Source organism: Anas platyrhynchos, chromosome 8, assembly GCF_047663525.1.
Source record: "Anas platyrhynchos isolate ZD024472 breed Pekin duck chromosome 8, IASCAAS_PekinDuck_T2T, whole genome shotgun sequence".
Taxonomy (NCBI): domain Eukaryota; kingdom Metazoa; phylum Chordata; class Aves; order Anseriformes; family Anatidae; genus Anas; species Anas platyrhynchos.
In genome coordinates, this window is record NC_092594.1 from 27,266,101 (window position 1) to 27,281,427 (window position 15,327).

General features: G+C 37.6%; 1 protein-coding gene across 9 annotated transcripts in view; it reads right to left on the bottom strand.

Moving 5' to 3' along the window:
- Window positions 1-15,327, bottom strand: part of PTGFR (prostaglandin F receptor) — a 102,943-nt gene that overhangs the window by 43,238 nt on the left and 44,378 nt on the right. For 3 of the 9 annotated variants that reach the window (XM_038183109.2, XM_072041637.1, XM_038183099.2), the window contains exons 2-4: window positions 13,564-13,648; window positions 12,232-12,349; window positions 10,469-10,548 (exon numbers count right to left, since the gene is read on the bottom strand). The gene's annotated coding sequence lies outside the window, so the exon portion shown is untranslated. The remainder of the gene's footprint in view (window positions 1-10,468; window positions 10,549-12,231; window positions 12,350-13,563; window positions 13,649-15,327) is intronic. The other 6 variants (XM_072041638.1, XM_027463062.3, XM_038183102.2 and 3 more) reach the window with 2 other exon arrangements.

A 15,327-nucleotide genomic window follows, 5' to 3' on the forward strand; every position in this document is an offset into this window, starting at 1 on the left:
TGATCTGACTTTCTGCCATATTATGGGCTTGGGGACAGCCATAAACCGATCTCATGGGAAGGCTGCTAATTTTTCAATACAGGCTTTTCTAAGATGTGCAGCATCCAATTATGAAATCTGTAATTCCTGTATACTAAATAAATAAATAAATAAATAAATAAAATCTATAAAAATAATAATACTGTTGATTTATCAGAAGCAGCCACTGTACTACGTCTGATGACTTAACATAAAGAAGATATATCCAGCCCACGTGAAACATCACCTGTTATCTTTATTTCATATTCTTCACTCTTTTCTTCATATAAGCCAAGTTTGTTTTGGCAGATGAACTCCACGTAAACTAAACTGAATTTAGCAGTTAAACTTTTTAACACTGTTCTTAAGATTGTAAGGGAAAATAATGTATTTGTACACATTTATGTGGATGGTCAACATATCAAGTAACAGCTTGTGATAGTGGTGGGCTTGAAGAAGAGGAGAAAGAAGGAAGCACACATCCATAGCTAGCACCTAAGCAATATATTTCCATCTCTTTACTACAGCAGCAGACAAGCAAATTGCAATTACTTAATCTATACTTGGACAAAGGAGAATGGATTTTTATTTTTTTTTGATCTGAGAATCAACCATGTCAGAAGAAAATGCACCATAAGGGGCACAAGAAACCACATCTTCCTCTTGGCTCTACAGGAAAGGCAACATTGGTTCTTTCCATCATGTGCCTGACTCCTTTCTGCAACAAAATACAGCCAAAGTTCTCAGTTCTCATCCAACTCCCTAAATCATATTTGTGTTGGATAGTTTCTAACAGTGCCACTTCCATTCCTATTCTGTGCTACAGTATCGTAAGACAAGCATGAAAAATTGTTTGTCATTCCTTCAGCCTGTCTCCTCCTCCACCTTATATCTTACCTTCCCTCACAACTATAGCTGTGCCTGTTCTGGAAATCGCAGCTGAAGTTACCAAAGCTTGCACGGGATGGAAGTTGTAAGTCTGATTCTGACTTAAAATGTGAAGCCCAAATCCAAAAAGCTATGCTGACAAATCAGAAGTTTAAAAATTTGCCACAAAATTTGGATCTAAACCTACTGCTGACATTATTTAATAAGTACTGTCCAGAGCTAGAATAGGTGCATCACCTAAAAAGACTAGTTTCATTATTGAGAACTGATGTAGTTTTATTTCTATACAAGACAAAAGGAAACCCTAAGTCCCAAATAATATTGACTTTTAAGAGACTCTGATATTAATTCAAATTGAATTTGGGTGTATCAGAAAGAAAGAAATAAAACTAAAAGAGTAAACTATCTTCACTTCTCTATCCTAGGAGCTTCTCTGAGCTTGCTTTTGTTTTGATCCATAGCTTCACATTTCAGATTGGTTTTTCAATTCAAACAAACACAGAATCTTACCAATCTTATCCTCTGCAGCTAATGTTAAAAAATGAAATCATTTGAATAATTGATTTTTTTGGTTCAGTAGCCAACAGGAAAAAAAAAAAAGTTAGTGGTTATTGTTTTGGATTCATCCCAAGCTGAAATGTTTCCACATACTCAGCCAATTAAAACAGATCATTTGAGATTGAACAAAACATTTAATTCAAACAGAAACAAATCAGACATACTTAATAATGTCAGCAGGCCAGAGTCAAAAAGCAAACAAGAAAAAAAAATATATTTCATGTCCTTGACCCCATGTACTAAAGGTGGTAATCCTGTTGTGCTTGGATCAGAACTGACTTGCAGGCAATCCAAGGACTGCTCCCATGCCAGCCCTGGGTACGTGAGGGAGCAGAGCTGGCTTTTGTAGGAACAGTGCTGGACCCTTCACAAGGAGAAGAAAGGAGCCAGCTGTGGCCAACATTTCTTGCCTGGATCAGTGACAAGTGACATGTTCAGCCTCAGGGAACTGTTGTCAGATCCTTCCTGTGAACTTCTTTCAGAGTTTCCTCTCCTCAGCTTTTGAGTTACAGAGCTTGTCCTTGATTATGTGAAATATGGAACGTAGCTCACAACAAAAGCAAGTTTCACCACTCTATATGTTGGGAAAACCATCCAAAATACAGGTGACTTGAGTGTTAACACTGCCCTGTTCACCCCATGAAGCTTAGGTCTTCATCTCACAAGTAGACCAGGACATCATGAGACCAAATTCTGTTCAGCAGACTTTAGTTTTATCAAAGGCATACAAATCACTTTGTTAATTAAGTTTAGAAAACAAATGTTTCTCTTTGGATATATCATAATATTTACCCAGGACATATTTTTTCCTCATCCTATATTGCCTTAAATAGTACATTTTGAAAAGTAAAATGTTCTCAAAAAAAAAAAAAAAAAAAAAAAAAGTAAAGTCAAAGCTATTAAAAACAAAATAAAAAATCACACTAATGTTTAATTTTGCTCAGATTTGGTGTAAACAAATGTGATAGTCTAGGTTTGCAGAAATACTTTTCAGAAGATATTTAAATTTACATATAATCCATAATATTTTAGGTGTTTGTTTTTGTTGGTTTTTTTAAGGCTTATGGTCTTGCTGAAACTCCCCCGAGAAAAAATAAACAAGCACTCTTTAAAACAATCTTTTAGTTTAAATATAAATACAAAATTGATCCTCTTTTTTGCTCATCCTATACAACTTTTCCTTGAGAAGAAAAGTCTCAAATTGTAATAAGTGAATTAACACCCACAGAGACAAAAAGTAAACGCAGTGAGACCAGAAATGGAACCACCATCTGCAAGAGGCATACAAGTGCAAGCCACAATAAATAAATAAATCAAGTAAAATACAGGAAAGGGTTAGTGCATCTGTTTTCTCAATACAATAAAAGGCACCACTCTTTATTGGTCACTCCTTTTAGAAATACTTTTGGCGGCCAAGTTTTCTCAACTGTTGAATTTAATAAAACTGGGGGAAAATGGCATTTTCAAAGTTCGCTTATTTCTCAAAGAGAAATGCAGATGTTCAACTTACCACAAACATCAACATTTTGTTTATTTTACAAAGAGCTGAGGAATTCACATCTCCCTTCTGGAGTCACGTTGTACGCTCCTTTATGAGACGACTCCCACTGATGTCAAACTCTCCTGGCTTGTAAATTTGGCGTACCACTAACTGTGCTACACTAACTCTGAGAAGGATTGTGAGGTTGTGGGACTATGAATAAGACAAAACATGCCTTCACATTCACACACAGCACTTGCCTAAGAAATAACAGCAGGCAGATGAAAGAAAGAACTAGAAGCTTTGCAGGAGGTTAAAACTTCTTTTGCTGCTACAAAGCAAAAATTCTTTTTTCTGCTTCCAAAATAAAATTCTGTAGCAATTCCGAGTTATATAAGTAGAATTATCCAATATCAAAGTAAGTCAAAAGGCGCAAAAAAAGGTGAGATCTGTAAAAAGGCAGACAAATTTGCCGTGATATTTCCCCTATTGGAATCTTTGTGACTCTTTTCTCCTGTAGCTTTTCCTTTTAAAGTCTTACTGCAAATCATTGTAGGAAAAAGCAGGTCCTAGCTACTCTGCTTCCTTTGCAATAATTGCTTCTGTTCTGAGGCCAGAAATATATGAATGGTGCATTGAACTTGTTTCTTTATTTGTTTCTTCAGCTGGGAACCTTGAGCCACAAAAAATAAATACTAAGTCAAATGAAAATGTGAAATGGATTTTCATCATTTAAAATAAATTAATAAATTCGTCCATGATTGGGAAAGCCTTCAACTCTCCTCAGTATTTCTGCACTGGTTGAATATTAAGCATTATTCCTGCTGACACATACAAATGAGGTTATCAAGGTGATAACAGCACCTCACAGCTGTGAAGATCAGTTTCCTGGATTACGTTCCTAATTCGTGTTCACCTTACAAAGGATCTGAGGATAGACCTTAGTCTTAGTGGACACACTGTTTCAGGCAGCAAGTGAAAGCACACTGGAACACCATGAGCTTTTGGTTTTGCTTTGCACATAATGGAAATATTGCTTAAGAGTTGTTGAGCAATCTCCTTTAAGAAAATTCCCGATTATGAGAAAACTTTTCCTAAGAGATTTTCTGTGTTTTGGAAGATGTTGTGATGTTTGTGAGGTGTTTGAACTTAATGCTTGGAGGTGGGATTTAAGACTACTTTGAGTGCTTCATTGTTTTGTTTTTGTTTTTTGTGAATCTTTCTGCACTGTAAGCCCAATAAACAGTTATTTCCCCATTTTTTTCCCCCAAAGAGAGGTAGCTCCTGTTTTCTTATTTCCTCCTTGGCTGCACTGATAATCCAAAATCCAGCATAAGGTTTGTATTTATGCATTGCACAATTTCAGGCACTTTTGGGATGCCACCATATTGTAGCTGATTCAGAAGTAAATGAAGTCACTGGGAACCTTTTCCCTGGCCCTCAGGGGGGTTTGGGAAGGCCTGTAAAGATTATTTTATTAATCTAGTAAACTCCCCTGTGAAAGTCATCAGGAAAATGCAAGCATACAGGTATTAAGATTGCACATTTCATTTCATAAGGATACCAGAAATAATGACAGGTTCACTGTTAAAACAGCTAACAAACTGAAGGGTAAGGAAGAACACCTCAACCAGCCTTTCTTGTCCTCTTTCCAGTTCACCTACTTTCTGGAAACTAATTTTATTTATATATATATATATATACATACACATATATTTATATATATATATATATATATATATATATATATATATATATATATATATATATTGGGGGGAGTGTATTATAAAGCAAATCTATTTCTGGGAATCATCCAGCATGAAAGTGTTTAAAAGAACACACTTTCATTTGGTCTGACAAGTGTCTCCTCTCAGTGTGGTTTATTCTCTGCTTACCACATATTAGAGTGTCTAACTAATGGCAATTTAATAATGACAGTAAGTTGGCAGCTATTTTTATACAAAAACTGTGAAACACTTTTGACTTCTCAAATTGTTTCCATCACCTCTGTTCCTATAGCATCTTTCCTTTCCAAATAAAAGTGTAACTGATAAAACAGTAAATAAAACTCTTGCCTACTTAGGAGAAAAAAAAAATGCAGTTCTGCAATCTTTTGGTTACACTCTACCATAATCACTATCAATTAGAGGTTGCTTTCTAAAGTGAAGACAGGAGTAAAGTATTCTCTAGATATTCATGACTTTATTGCTATAAAAGGCAATATTAAATATATATAAATACAAATCCATGAACATTTTCTGTGTAGTCACTGAATTTCAGAAGCAACTTTAATGTATTTGTACAAGGATATATGGAAAGGAATGCTCTAGACAACAGAATCATAGGGCCCTTGCAAATATACAGTGGATTATTTTTTTTAATTACAGACTCGCCACTAGATAATTTTTGATCCTTGGTTTTGCATTTAATTCTTCACCATATAAAAATATTTTATATTTTACCATTCCCATAAAGAGTTTTATTTTCTGAAGTCGTTAACAGTCTATCCTTAAGCTGTTTGGGATTTAACATGTGCTCACAGACCTATACTACTAAAAGCCTTGAATGGTGAGTTCTCTGATCCATGCAAGTTAAATGCAACTCATGGGTAGAGTTAAAGATGAGAGGGAGAGGGAATAAGCACATGCTCCACATTGGCTTTGCCTTTAAATCAGCTGATGAGCAACTACTAAAACTGCAAGCTTCTGCCACTGCTCCAGCTTTCTCAGAGTGTAAATACATCCACAGCTGTTCCAGTTGGGAAACCATAACACAATTTATGCAAAGAGCACAGTTTACAAACAATTTAGTGGCTGAATGAGCATATCTCCAAAACTATCATGCCAGCTGGAATGTTTCAGAAAGTGATCAGGAAGACGTACAGAAAACTATTTCTTAATTTTGGTGAGAAACCAAGATTAGAGCATTCTATTTCTTGCCAGCCTCTTGATAAGCAGCAGAAGAGATAAAAAAAAAAAATATTACAACGAAGCTGAAGTCACATGGGATTCTGTGATCATTGTTCTAGTTCATGCTATCTACAGGTAGAATTTCACAATATAGAGAAATATCCTTTCCTGCTCAAGGTGCAGAATACTTTCCACTTAGCCCTTACCAATACGGAGTCCACAACGTACCCATCAGGTAGCCCTGATTCACCTAGAGAAGACATGTATAGTACATACATCCTGGTTAGCTAGATAGGAAACATTCAGTGCATAAAACCATTTAAATCATTTCAGGGCCATTCAAAAGAACTGACCAATGCCAAAAGACAGAATCACAGAATCATCTAGGTTGGAAGAGACCTCCAAGATCATTTAGTCCAATCTCTGACCTAACACTAACAAGTCCTCCACTAAACCATATCCCTAAGTTCTACATCTAAACGTCTTTTTAAAGACCTCCAGGGATGGTGACTCCACAACTTCCCTGGGCAGCCCATTCCAATGCCTAACAACCCTTTCAGTAAAGAAATTCTTCCTAATATCCAACCTAAATCTCCCCTGGCACAACTTGAGCCCATTCCTCCTCGTCCTGTCACCAGGCACGTGGGAGAATAGACCACCTCGCTACAGCCTCCTTTAAGGTACCTGTAGAGTGCAATAAGGTCACTTCTGAGCCTCCTCTTCTTCAGGCTGAACAAGCCCAGCTCTCCCAGCCACTCCTCATAAGACTTGTTCTCCAGACCCCTCACCAGCTTCATTGCCCTTCTCTGGACTTGCTCGAGCACCTCCATGTCCTTCTTGTAGCGAGGGGCCCAAAACTGAACACAGTACTCGAGGTGCGGCCTCACCAGAGCCGAGTACAGGGGGACAATCATTTCCCTAGACCTGCTGGCCACACTGCTTCTTATACAAGCCAGGATGCCATTGGCCTTCTTGGCCACCTGAGCACGCTGCTGGCTCATATTCAGCCGACTATCAACCAATACTCCCAGGTACTTCTCTGCCTGGCAGCTCTCCAACCACTCATCTCCCAGCCTGTAGCTCTGCTTGGGGTTGTTGCGCCCCAGGCGCAGGACCCGGCACTTGGCCTTGGTGAACTTCATACAGTTGGCCTCAGCCCATCGATCCAGCCTATCCAGGTCATCCTGCAGAGCCTTCCTACCCTCAAGCAGATCAACACACACACCTAACTTGGTGTCATCTGTGAACTTACTGAGGGTGCACTCGATCCCCTCATCCAGATCATCGATATTAAAGAGAATTGGCCCTGGTACTGAGCCCTGGGGTACTCCACTAGTGACCAGCCTCCAACTGGATTTAACTCCATTCACCATGACTCTTTGGGCCTGGCTACCCAGCCAGTTTCTAACCCAACGAAGTGTATGCCAGTCCAAGCCAAGACATCTCAAGGCTACCTTTTTACTGTGCCTGGAACATGATGGAATTGAGTTTATTACTGTTATCAAAAACATATTTTAAGTTAGTGCCAAAAGGCACTAATCAGTAGTGGAGATCTTTTTGTTGGATGGTGCATAAACACAATTACCTGCCAGGCTTATAATCCTTTTGATCAGGACATTTTTATTTCCTTCACAAAATTATAGAATGCAATATATTAACTAAACATTTTTGTCACTGATGAGGAAGCTGTGACACAAAGGTCAGAAGAACTTTTGTTGTCATAATGATATAATGGTATTGGTATAATACCATTATATCATAATGATATAATGGATATAATGGTATTATTCAGACAGCACTGACATTTGCTTTAGTATACGAGTGTGTGTGAATTCACTAGATTATGCTGCAGATTTCCTCAAAATGCCATTCTGCACACCAATGAGGCGCATGCTGGTTACCACTGATGCAATGGACTGTACCTTCAAACTTCTAACTGCTCAAGCAAACTGTACTTCCAAGTGCTCAAGCATTGCCTACAGTCTCTCTCCACAGGTCTATAATATATCATCATTGAAAAAAAAAAAAAAAAAAAATATTGGCTTTGGAGTTTGTGGCACATCCCAGACTACGTCAGGTTTAACCACTGTGTCTCAGGTAACCACAACTGACATTGCTGAACTGTCATAAACACGGAGTAAAAGCTTCCCAGCTACACAGCTCCAGGAAACGCTAAACACAGCTTAGGATAAAATGGGGAAAACAAAAGACCCATTGACCCATTAGCAGCTGTCAAACCTTTAAAGCAGTCTACAGCCCAGTTCGAAACCTCTCCCTTAACCACAGCCCCAAAACATGGTCTAGGCAAATTACTTTTGTTATTATTGTGTTTACTACCTGTTACCCCAGCTAAGAGGGCCTATCAACCCTCCAGCCATCACTGATACAAAAGGACTGACTGGGGCTTCCAAGCTTATCCCAGGACTTTATTCAAACAAACAAGCAAACAAACAAAAGCAAAGCAAAACATACAAATATACCTCATTGTGCTTCTCAAGATCTCCCCTATTTGTGATCTGTCTTACATCAGCTTGACCAAAAGTAAAGGTTTCGATAACACATACACTGATGCATGTAGACAGTTTTTGGACAAATATTACTCATGGTTTTCCTGTCAGTTACTGGTTTAATATAATCTGTACAGCTGGCACATAAGCATTAGTTCATCTCCTTCACCATATACTTCCCTCCCTTTACATCTATGATTCAGGTGCCTAGAAGATTTTGGCTCATTTGCTTGCATTTGTAGCAGAACAAAGACAGCATCCTCTTCTGTACATCAGTTACAAGTATTTCATACAAGAATTGTATGTACAAAGGGCATTTGAACCTGTAAAATTTGTGTTCCAAGTGGAAACTCTCTTCTTAAATAAAGTAAGAACAAGATTTGACTGTTCATAGACTAGGGCACTTGAAATCGTTGCTTTTAGTTTCACCCTTTTCCCCCTGACCTGAGACAGGGAAGAGATAGCTTCAGAATCTCAGCTAAACCGTAAATTTGTACTACTGAAGAGCAAAACTGCTCATGTTGGTTGGTGTCTGAGAATTAAAAGAAAATAAACATTGCTCCACCTATGCCCCTCAGAGAATATTGGTTTTGTGGAAACCTCTTCCTACATAGACACCTTCTTCTGAAGATTTGTTGAGAGTAAACCAGAAACATGAACACAGAGTTTTTTGCTATGAATTCACAATGATATACAATTATCTAAGAACAAAAACTGTCCAGAAAGAAAGAAAGAAAACAAAAAATATTTTATAAATAAATAATTAAATAAGCTTGGGAGGACTACAAGCTGTTATTTAGTCCTTTACCCTGTGCACTAGCTCCATGATGCCTCAAAGTGCTTTGTCTCATCTCGCAACACTTTCCTAGCATCTCCTGGAACTGCTTTTGTAAGGTATCCCAGTCGTGAACAAATTAGTTCTGACCTTATTTATTTTAAGATATTTTAAACTGAAGTGTTCTGCTTTCAAAAACAGAATTGCAGCCATGAGCTGAATTATACCTACCACCTTTTATTTCTCCATCTTTTAAAAGATGATGAGGGCCTGCCAACTTCTAGAAACCAGTTGTGTCAGGAGAAAAAAAAAAAAAAAAAAAAGGAAATGAAGCTCTGAGTGTGTTAGTCAGAACAGCACGTAGTCCTTCCACAAAGACAGGGTTGTTTCTTGTGTCAGCTTTAGTGAACAGGATTTTTTTTTACATAAACCTATAAACAAACTATTCTGACAATTTCAAAATCACAGTGAATTCTACTGCATCAAAAGGATGGCATTAATATGGGACTATGAGGGAAAGGGAAAAGAAATAAAATGAAGAACCAGAAACGAAACTGCAAACTAAACAGGGGAGTAAGGAAGAAAATTACGGTCAGAAGATGAAGTATTTTGTATATCATGTTTGTTCCCACTTTTTCTGAGCAAAGCAAGGTCTTTTCTACTTCTTGGCAGCAGTGCCTGCAGAACTGCAGTGCCTCTGTCAGAGCCAGGCTCCTTGGTGCTGTTCAGTATTTTGGGTGGGAACACGATGCAACAGCAGGAGAAGGGAGGGTAATGGCAGCTGACCGAGCATCCTGCACTATGACAATCCAATGCCTGTGAGCAACCCCAGGCTGCCTTAGATTAGACTGCTCCCTGGCCTTAATCTAACTCAGAGGCAGCAGCCTCTGGAGCAGAGTATTGACGGTCATAAACACAATGATTTTACTATTACAACACAGGATTATCCCATATCTTCCAAAAGCACATTTGGGGCTACTGCTCCCTCGTGTGCACTCTCTGTCAGCATTGTGCAGCAGGCTTCACTGGTAATGCACTGGGAGTGCTCCTAATGCAGAACATTGCACAACATTCCACTTCTGTGGTACTGATCAGATGCCAATTATGTATCATTAACTATTGTGTTTGGATAGTAAATCGGGCAGACTTAGCTAAAATAACACAGCTTGTTTTACTAAGTTTTTATGTAAATAAAGCTATTGTACTGTTCTGATTCCATACTCATTGCTTCTCCCTATAGGCCAGATTCTGCTTTTGCTCTACTCAGTAAAAGCCAATTTCACAAGTTTTTCATTAGTTTCACAATGTACATTTCACAATATACAATACTCACAAATTTGACCTTTCTCCAGCCATTTTCTGCAAAACTCCTCTCATTCTCTATGAGATACAGCCATTTCTTCATCACTTTCCCTGAAGGCAGAATAAAAAAGACACAGATCATATGTCATCCACTCCTGGATATAAAAATCGTCTTCCTATTTCCTAAATTCAATGTTGTGACACATCAAGGACCCAGAAAGACGGTTCATGTTGTTGTAGGCTATCAAACGGCAGAGTTACAAATCAGCCAAGCTGTGGATACATGGCACACCAAGAAACTTTGTAGTTGAGCAAATGGAGATCAATGAGAAATGAAATACAAATAAATTTAAATTAGGAAGTCACTCAACTAGGAACTATTACCAAACCAAGAATGTTCTCATACATTTAAAAAAAAAAAAAAACAACTTGCATGGATATCTAATTCTGTACTGGCCCCTTTCTCCAAATCTCAGCTGAAAAAGCTGAAAAGCAAGCATAACTATTTTTCGGAGGGGCTGCCTATATTTACAGAAGTCAGTGGGCTGGATCAAGTCAAAGGGTACAGACTATGTCTTTTGACCAGAGGACCTTCCTGTCCAGATTTCAGTAAGTACTGCCAACAACTAGTTAAGAAAGCGTGCAATAGTTTGTAGACTTAGGAATGTATTCAAGAAACACGGCATAAAGAAATATAATATCAACTGACTGTAAACACTGTGACTTTGAATCACATAGTTTGCACATTAATAACTGTGAAGAACTTCCAAGTCAAAAGAAGTATTTCAAAAATATTTGATAGAGACATCGGAGAAACAAACATGAGAAAAAGAGTTTGCGTTTGTCTTATGCTATACAGAAGATTACTGAATGTGTAGCTACCTAACAACTTTGATAACTGTCCATTTGTGTATACTCTTGTGGCAATAGGTCTTTAGCTTCTCACTCTATAGGCACAGCTTTCCAAACTGAAATTCTGCTTTTAAGAGCTTGATGATGGAAATGCAAAAGACAGATCACAAAACACACAGCAAAATTCTTCATTGCAAAAGTAAACTCAAAATTGCAAATGAAGTGACCATTCTAGGAAATGAACAGGACTTGGCAAGAGTGATATTTATAACTGTGAAGTAAAATAAGACCTCAGGCAGACTCTGCTTTATATCAAGAATCATTTGTCCACTGACAAAAATTGAACATAAGCATTGCATTAGTCTCACTCAATCTACTCATAAATCTCATGACCTAAAACTGAAGCATGTTGAGTCAAAATATATGCCATTTGAAGGGACTGTTGGGATGTCTCCAAGAGACACTTGGATGTATTCTTCAAGCAGAAGCATGGGTAGACATCCTGTGTAAATATCATTAGCTAACAGTGGTGGAAGTACCCCCCAAAATCATCAAAATATGGTTAGTAAGTCTCACTGTAAATGCATGCAGGAAATCATTAATGACAAAAATAAATGTCCATGTTTTAACATACCCATTCCCAGATCATCACACATCAATTCAGAATGACCATTACCCATATGAAATATAAAATTACTTTAATGTTTATTCATAGAATAGAATATAGAATATCCTGAGTTGGAAGGGACCCTTAAGGATCATCAAGTCCAACTCTTGACACCGCACAGGTCTACCCAAAAGTTCCTTTCTATTCAAACCCAAAAATTCCTTTCTATTCAAACACTTTCTCCTTTTCTGACTACCAGATCTCCAGTAATTTCACTTTTAAGCTTTTTTTTATAATTCATTTTCCATATAATTCATTTTTTTACTTCTACTCACCATTGATAAGCTTTTGATTTCCTCTTTCTGTGCTCCTCCTGTGTTTTGTCTTGCATCACATAAAAACATGCTACACAATGCCACTTACAAAACAGTAAATGCCTCATCCAAACACAACCTGAGAGGGAATAAAAAATTTTCAACACCTTTTAGAATTAACCTTTCTGACAGAACAATCTTTCCTATGAATGTTTTTTATTATGAGCTAAGTCTTTAGATAACTCAGATAACTCAGATGTGTGACTCCCTTTGAGTCAAATTTATATCAAGAGATGATCTTGCATTTTACCTGGGTGCACTTTGCTACATTTCTTGTATAGACAGCATTTTGACAGAGGAAGTGTGATGATTCTCAATTTTACTTATGGTGTGTCAGGTACAGAATCTTCTGGATACCCGTGCACAGTCCTACAGCAATGCCAGCATGTCATGCTGAGCAATGTATGAAGTATTGCAAACCATTCTTAGTACTATTTAGCAGTTAGGAAATATGGAGTCATATATTTCCAGGTCATTCCGGGAATTTCAGATAGACCCTTTTAATTCTGGTTTGCAGATAGAAATTTTAACGTATCTCATGCTCAGATGTAGTATTTTTAGCAGATCTGATAAAAACATTCCCCTTTAAATATGATATTTCTGATATATTTCTGATTGGGATATTACATGGCAATCTGAGCCACATTAAAGTAGAATATATGGCTGGCATGTTTGTCTTGAGAAGAATAAATACTCAAATATCTTCTGGAATTTCTTCAGGAACAATGGAGAAAATAGTTATTCCAAATCACAGGATGAAAAAGGAGACAAAAACAAGAGAAAGTTCAAATTTAAATTAATCTAATCCAAAATAAAAGTTAACACGATTTATGGCTTCTGGATGTAAGTGGCAAAGACAGAAATGCACACAATATGTTGTTAAAAGCTAGTGAATATTTTTTCTCTGAAAACACCCACCTGGATGCAGCAGGAATTACCTACGTTTCCTAACTCGGCAACCTGAGCATCCTGAGTAGGCAACAAATAGTTTCTGCTTAGTCAAAAGTTTAGTCAAAAGCATGCTACATACTACCAAGTACTAAATGTCTGGAAACACCTGCTGTCTCCACACAGTATCACTTGTTTTACTCCAGAATCCTACAGAGCACAGAAGTCACCTGAGAGCTGAGACAGCGTTTCCTGCAGGCAGTTGCTGTATTTCCATGGACCTCAGTTACACTATGTCTGCTTGCAAAGCAGCCAGCTACAGCTGACTACATTGCTTAGAAACCTGGTGGCCAAGGCAGCAGGAAGTAGGAGGGAAGGGTGAACAAATAATGTTGGTAGCTTTACCTATATGCTGGAGGTGATGGTACACACTGAGACTCCCTATGAAGAATCTTGAGATGTTTTGGCTGATAGTGCTAAAGCAGTTGAACTGGAAGGAAGTAAAAAAGTATTAAGCATTATTATATTGCCCAACTTTGAGATATTTACAGAGCTTCTGAACTGACATTGGTTAAAATCTCTTATTGTAGACTTAGGCAAAGAACCCCATTAGTGTTTGGAAAAAATATCTGTCCCTTAAATATGTTTTCATTTTGTTTGACAAATGTAATCCTCCTGTGCTGTTTTGTTGCAATGCACAAATGAAACTAGTGAAGCAGAAGGAGGCCCTTTTAATTAGGAAACTTGGAAAAAAATTCAGTTGAAAAAAAAGTAGTCATTCAGACAGCATAGTCAAAACTCCTTTTCAAAGTCTAAATAAAACTGAGAAACAGAAAAGGTTAGAATGAAATTAAAACCTAACAAGAAAATATAGCATCCCTACCTTTATAGTATCTATTAAATATATATAATATTAAAATGCATTAATTTTATGAATGTTTTTTACTAATTGACTGTATGTGGATTTTTTTAATTTATTTTTTAGAGTGGAAGCATCTGTAAACAAAATCTCAGACTCAGCAGAAACATCCGTCTGGATGCCACACTGCACAAGGCTGAAGCTGGATGTTCATGCTTGTGTAGGTTTGTGCAAAACAGAAGACAGTGCCAGACAGCAATTGTATTCCTGAATTGGCTTTCTCAAACCAGACATTTGCTTCTAATCACAATTGTCAGGCTGTAATAAAAGGAGAAAAATAAGAGATTTTAAACAATGCAACATGTCTGTATGAAAACTTTCTTTTCCATCATAGAACCTTACCCTCAAATCCTCCCAGACAGAAGAAATCAGAACACCTCAAGTTTTCAGCTGCTGGTCAGAATAACCAGTTGTGTAAGTTTGCTACCAGGTGAGTCATTTTTCAGTCTGCGCCTCTAGTAAATGAACTGTAACTTTCTCAAATAAATTTTGAAACAGAACTGAAGGTGGTTGCTAGCTTTATACTCTTGTGTGCTGAAAAGTTTAGAGCTAAACTTGAACACAGAAAAGGATTGAAAGCAACAAGTACTCAACAACAAGAGCATGTAGCAGTAAATGGACGTCTATGATCCATTCAAAATACATGGCCATGAAGAAGTACAGACGAATGGAAATGATAACTTTAAACCGTTACACTTTTTCTTTGCATTTCTCTTACAACAAAATGAGCTAGTGAACTAGGCTTAGGACCTTTCCATTCTGATATCTGCTAGAAAAGAAAAAAGTAAAAGGGGGGTGGACGAGAGGGAGTGGACACAACAAAAGTAAAAGTAATTCAAATATCAGGCGCAAAACTTAGAAAGAGCATGTTGATGTTTCTTCAGAAAGGCACCTGTAGCAGAGGAGAAGCCAGATCACAGTTCATTTGCTTCACCTTTTGCTGCTCACTTCCATGCCTTGTAGTGGTAGAAGAATTCATTCCACCAAGCAAACATCATAGTATATACAGCTTCTCACAATATCCTCACTGCAAGCACCTGGGAAATAAGTAACTCACTTGAACATGGAACAATTGTAAATTAACATAGAGTAGCCAAGCACAGAGCTAACATGCTAATAACTGTTTCCCTGTCCCAGTTACTGAATTCCTGAGGGCAAATAGAATAGCTTACAAGTGATGAAGTCTGAAGGCCACATATGAATCATTCCCTGTCTCTTGAGCATCCTGAGTCATCTTCATTGTGAACAAA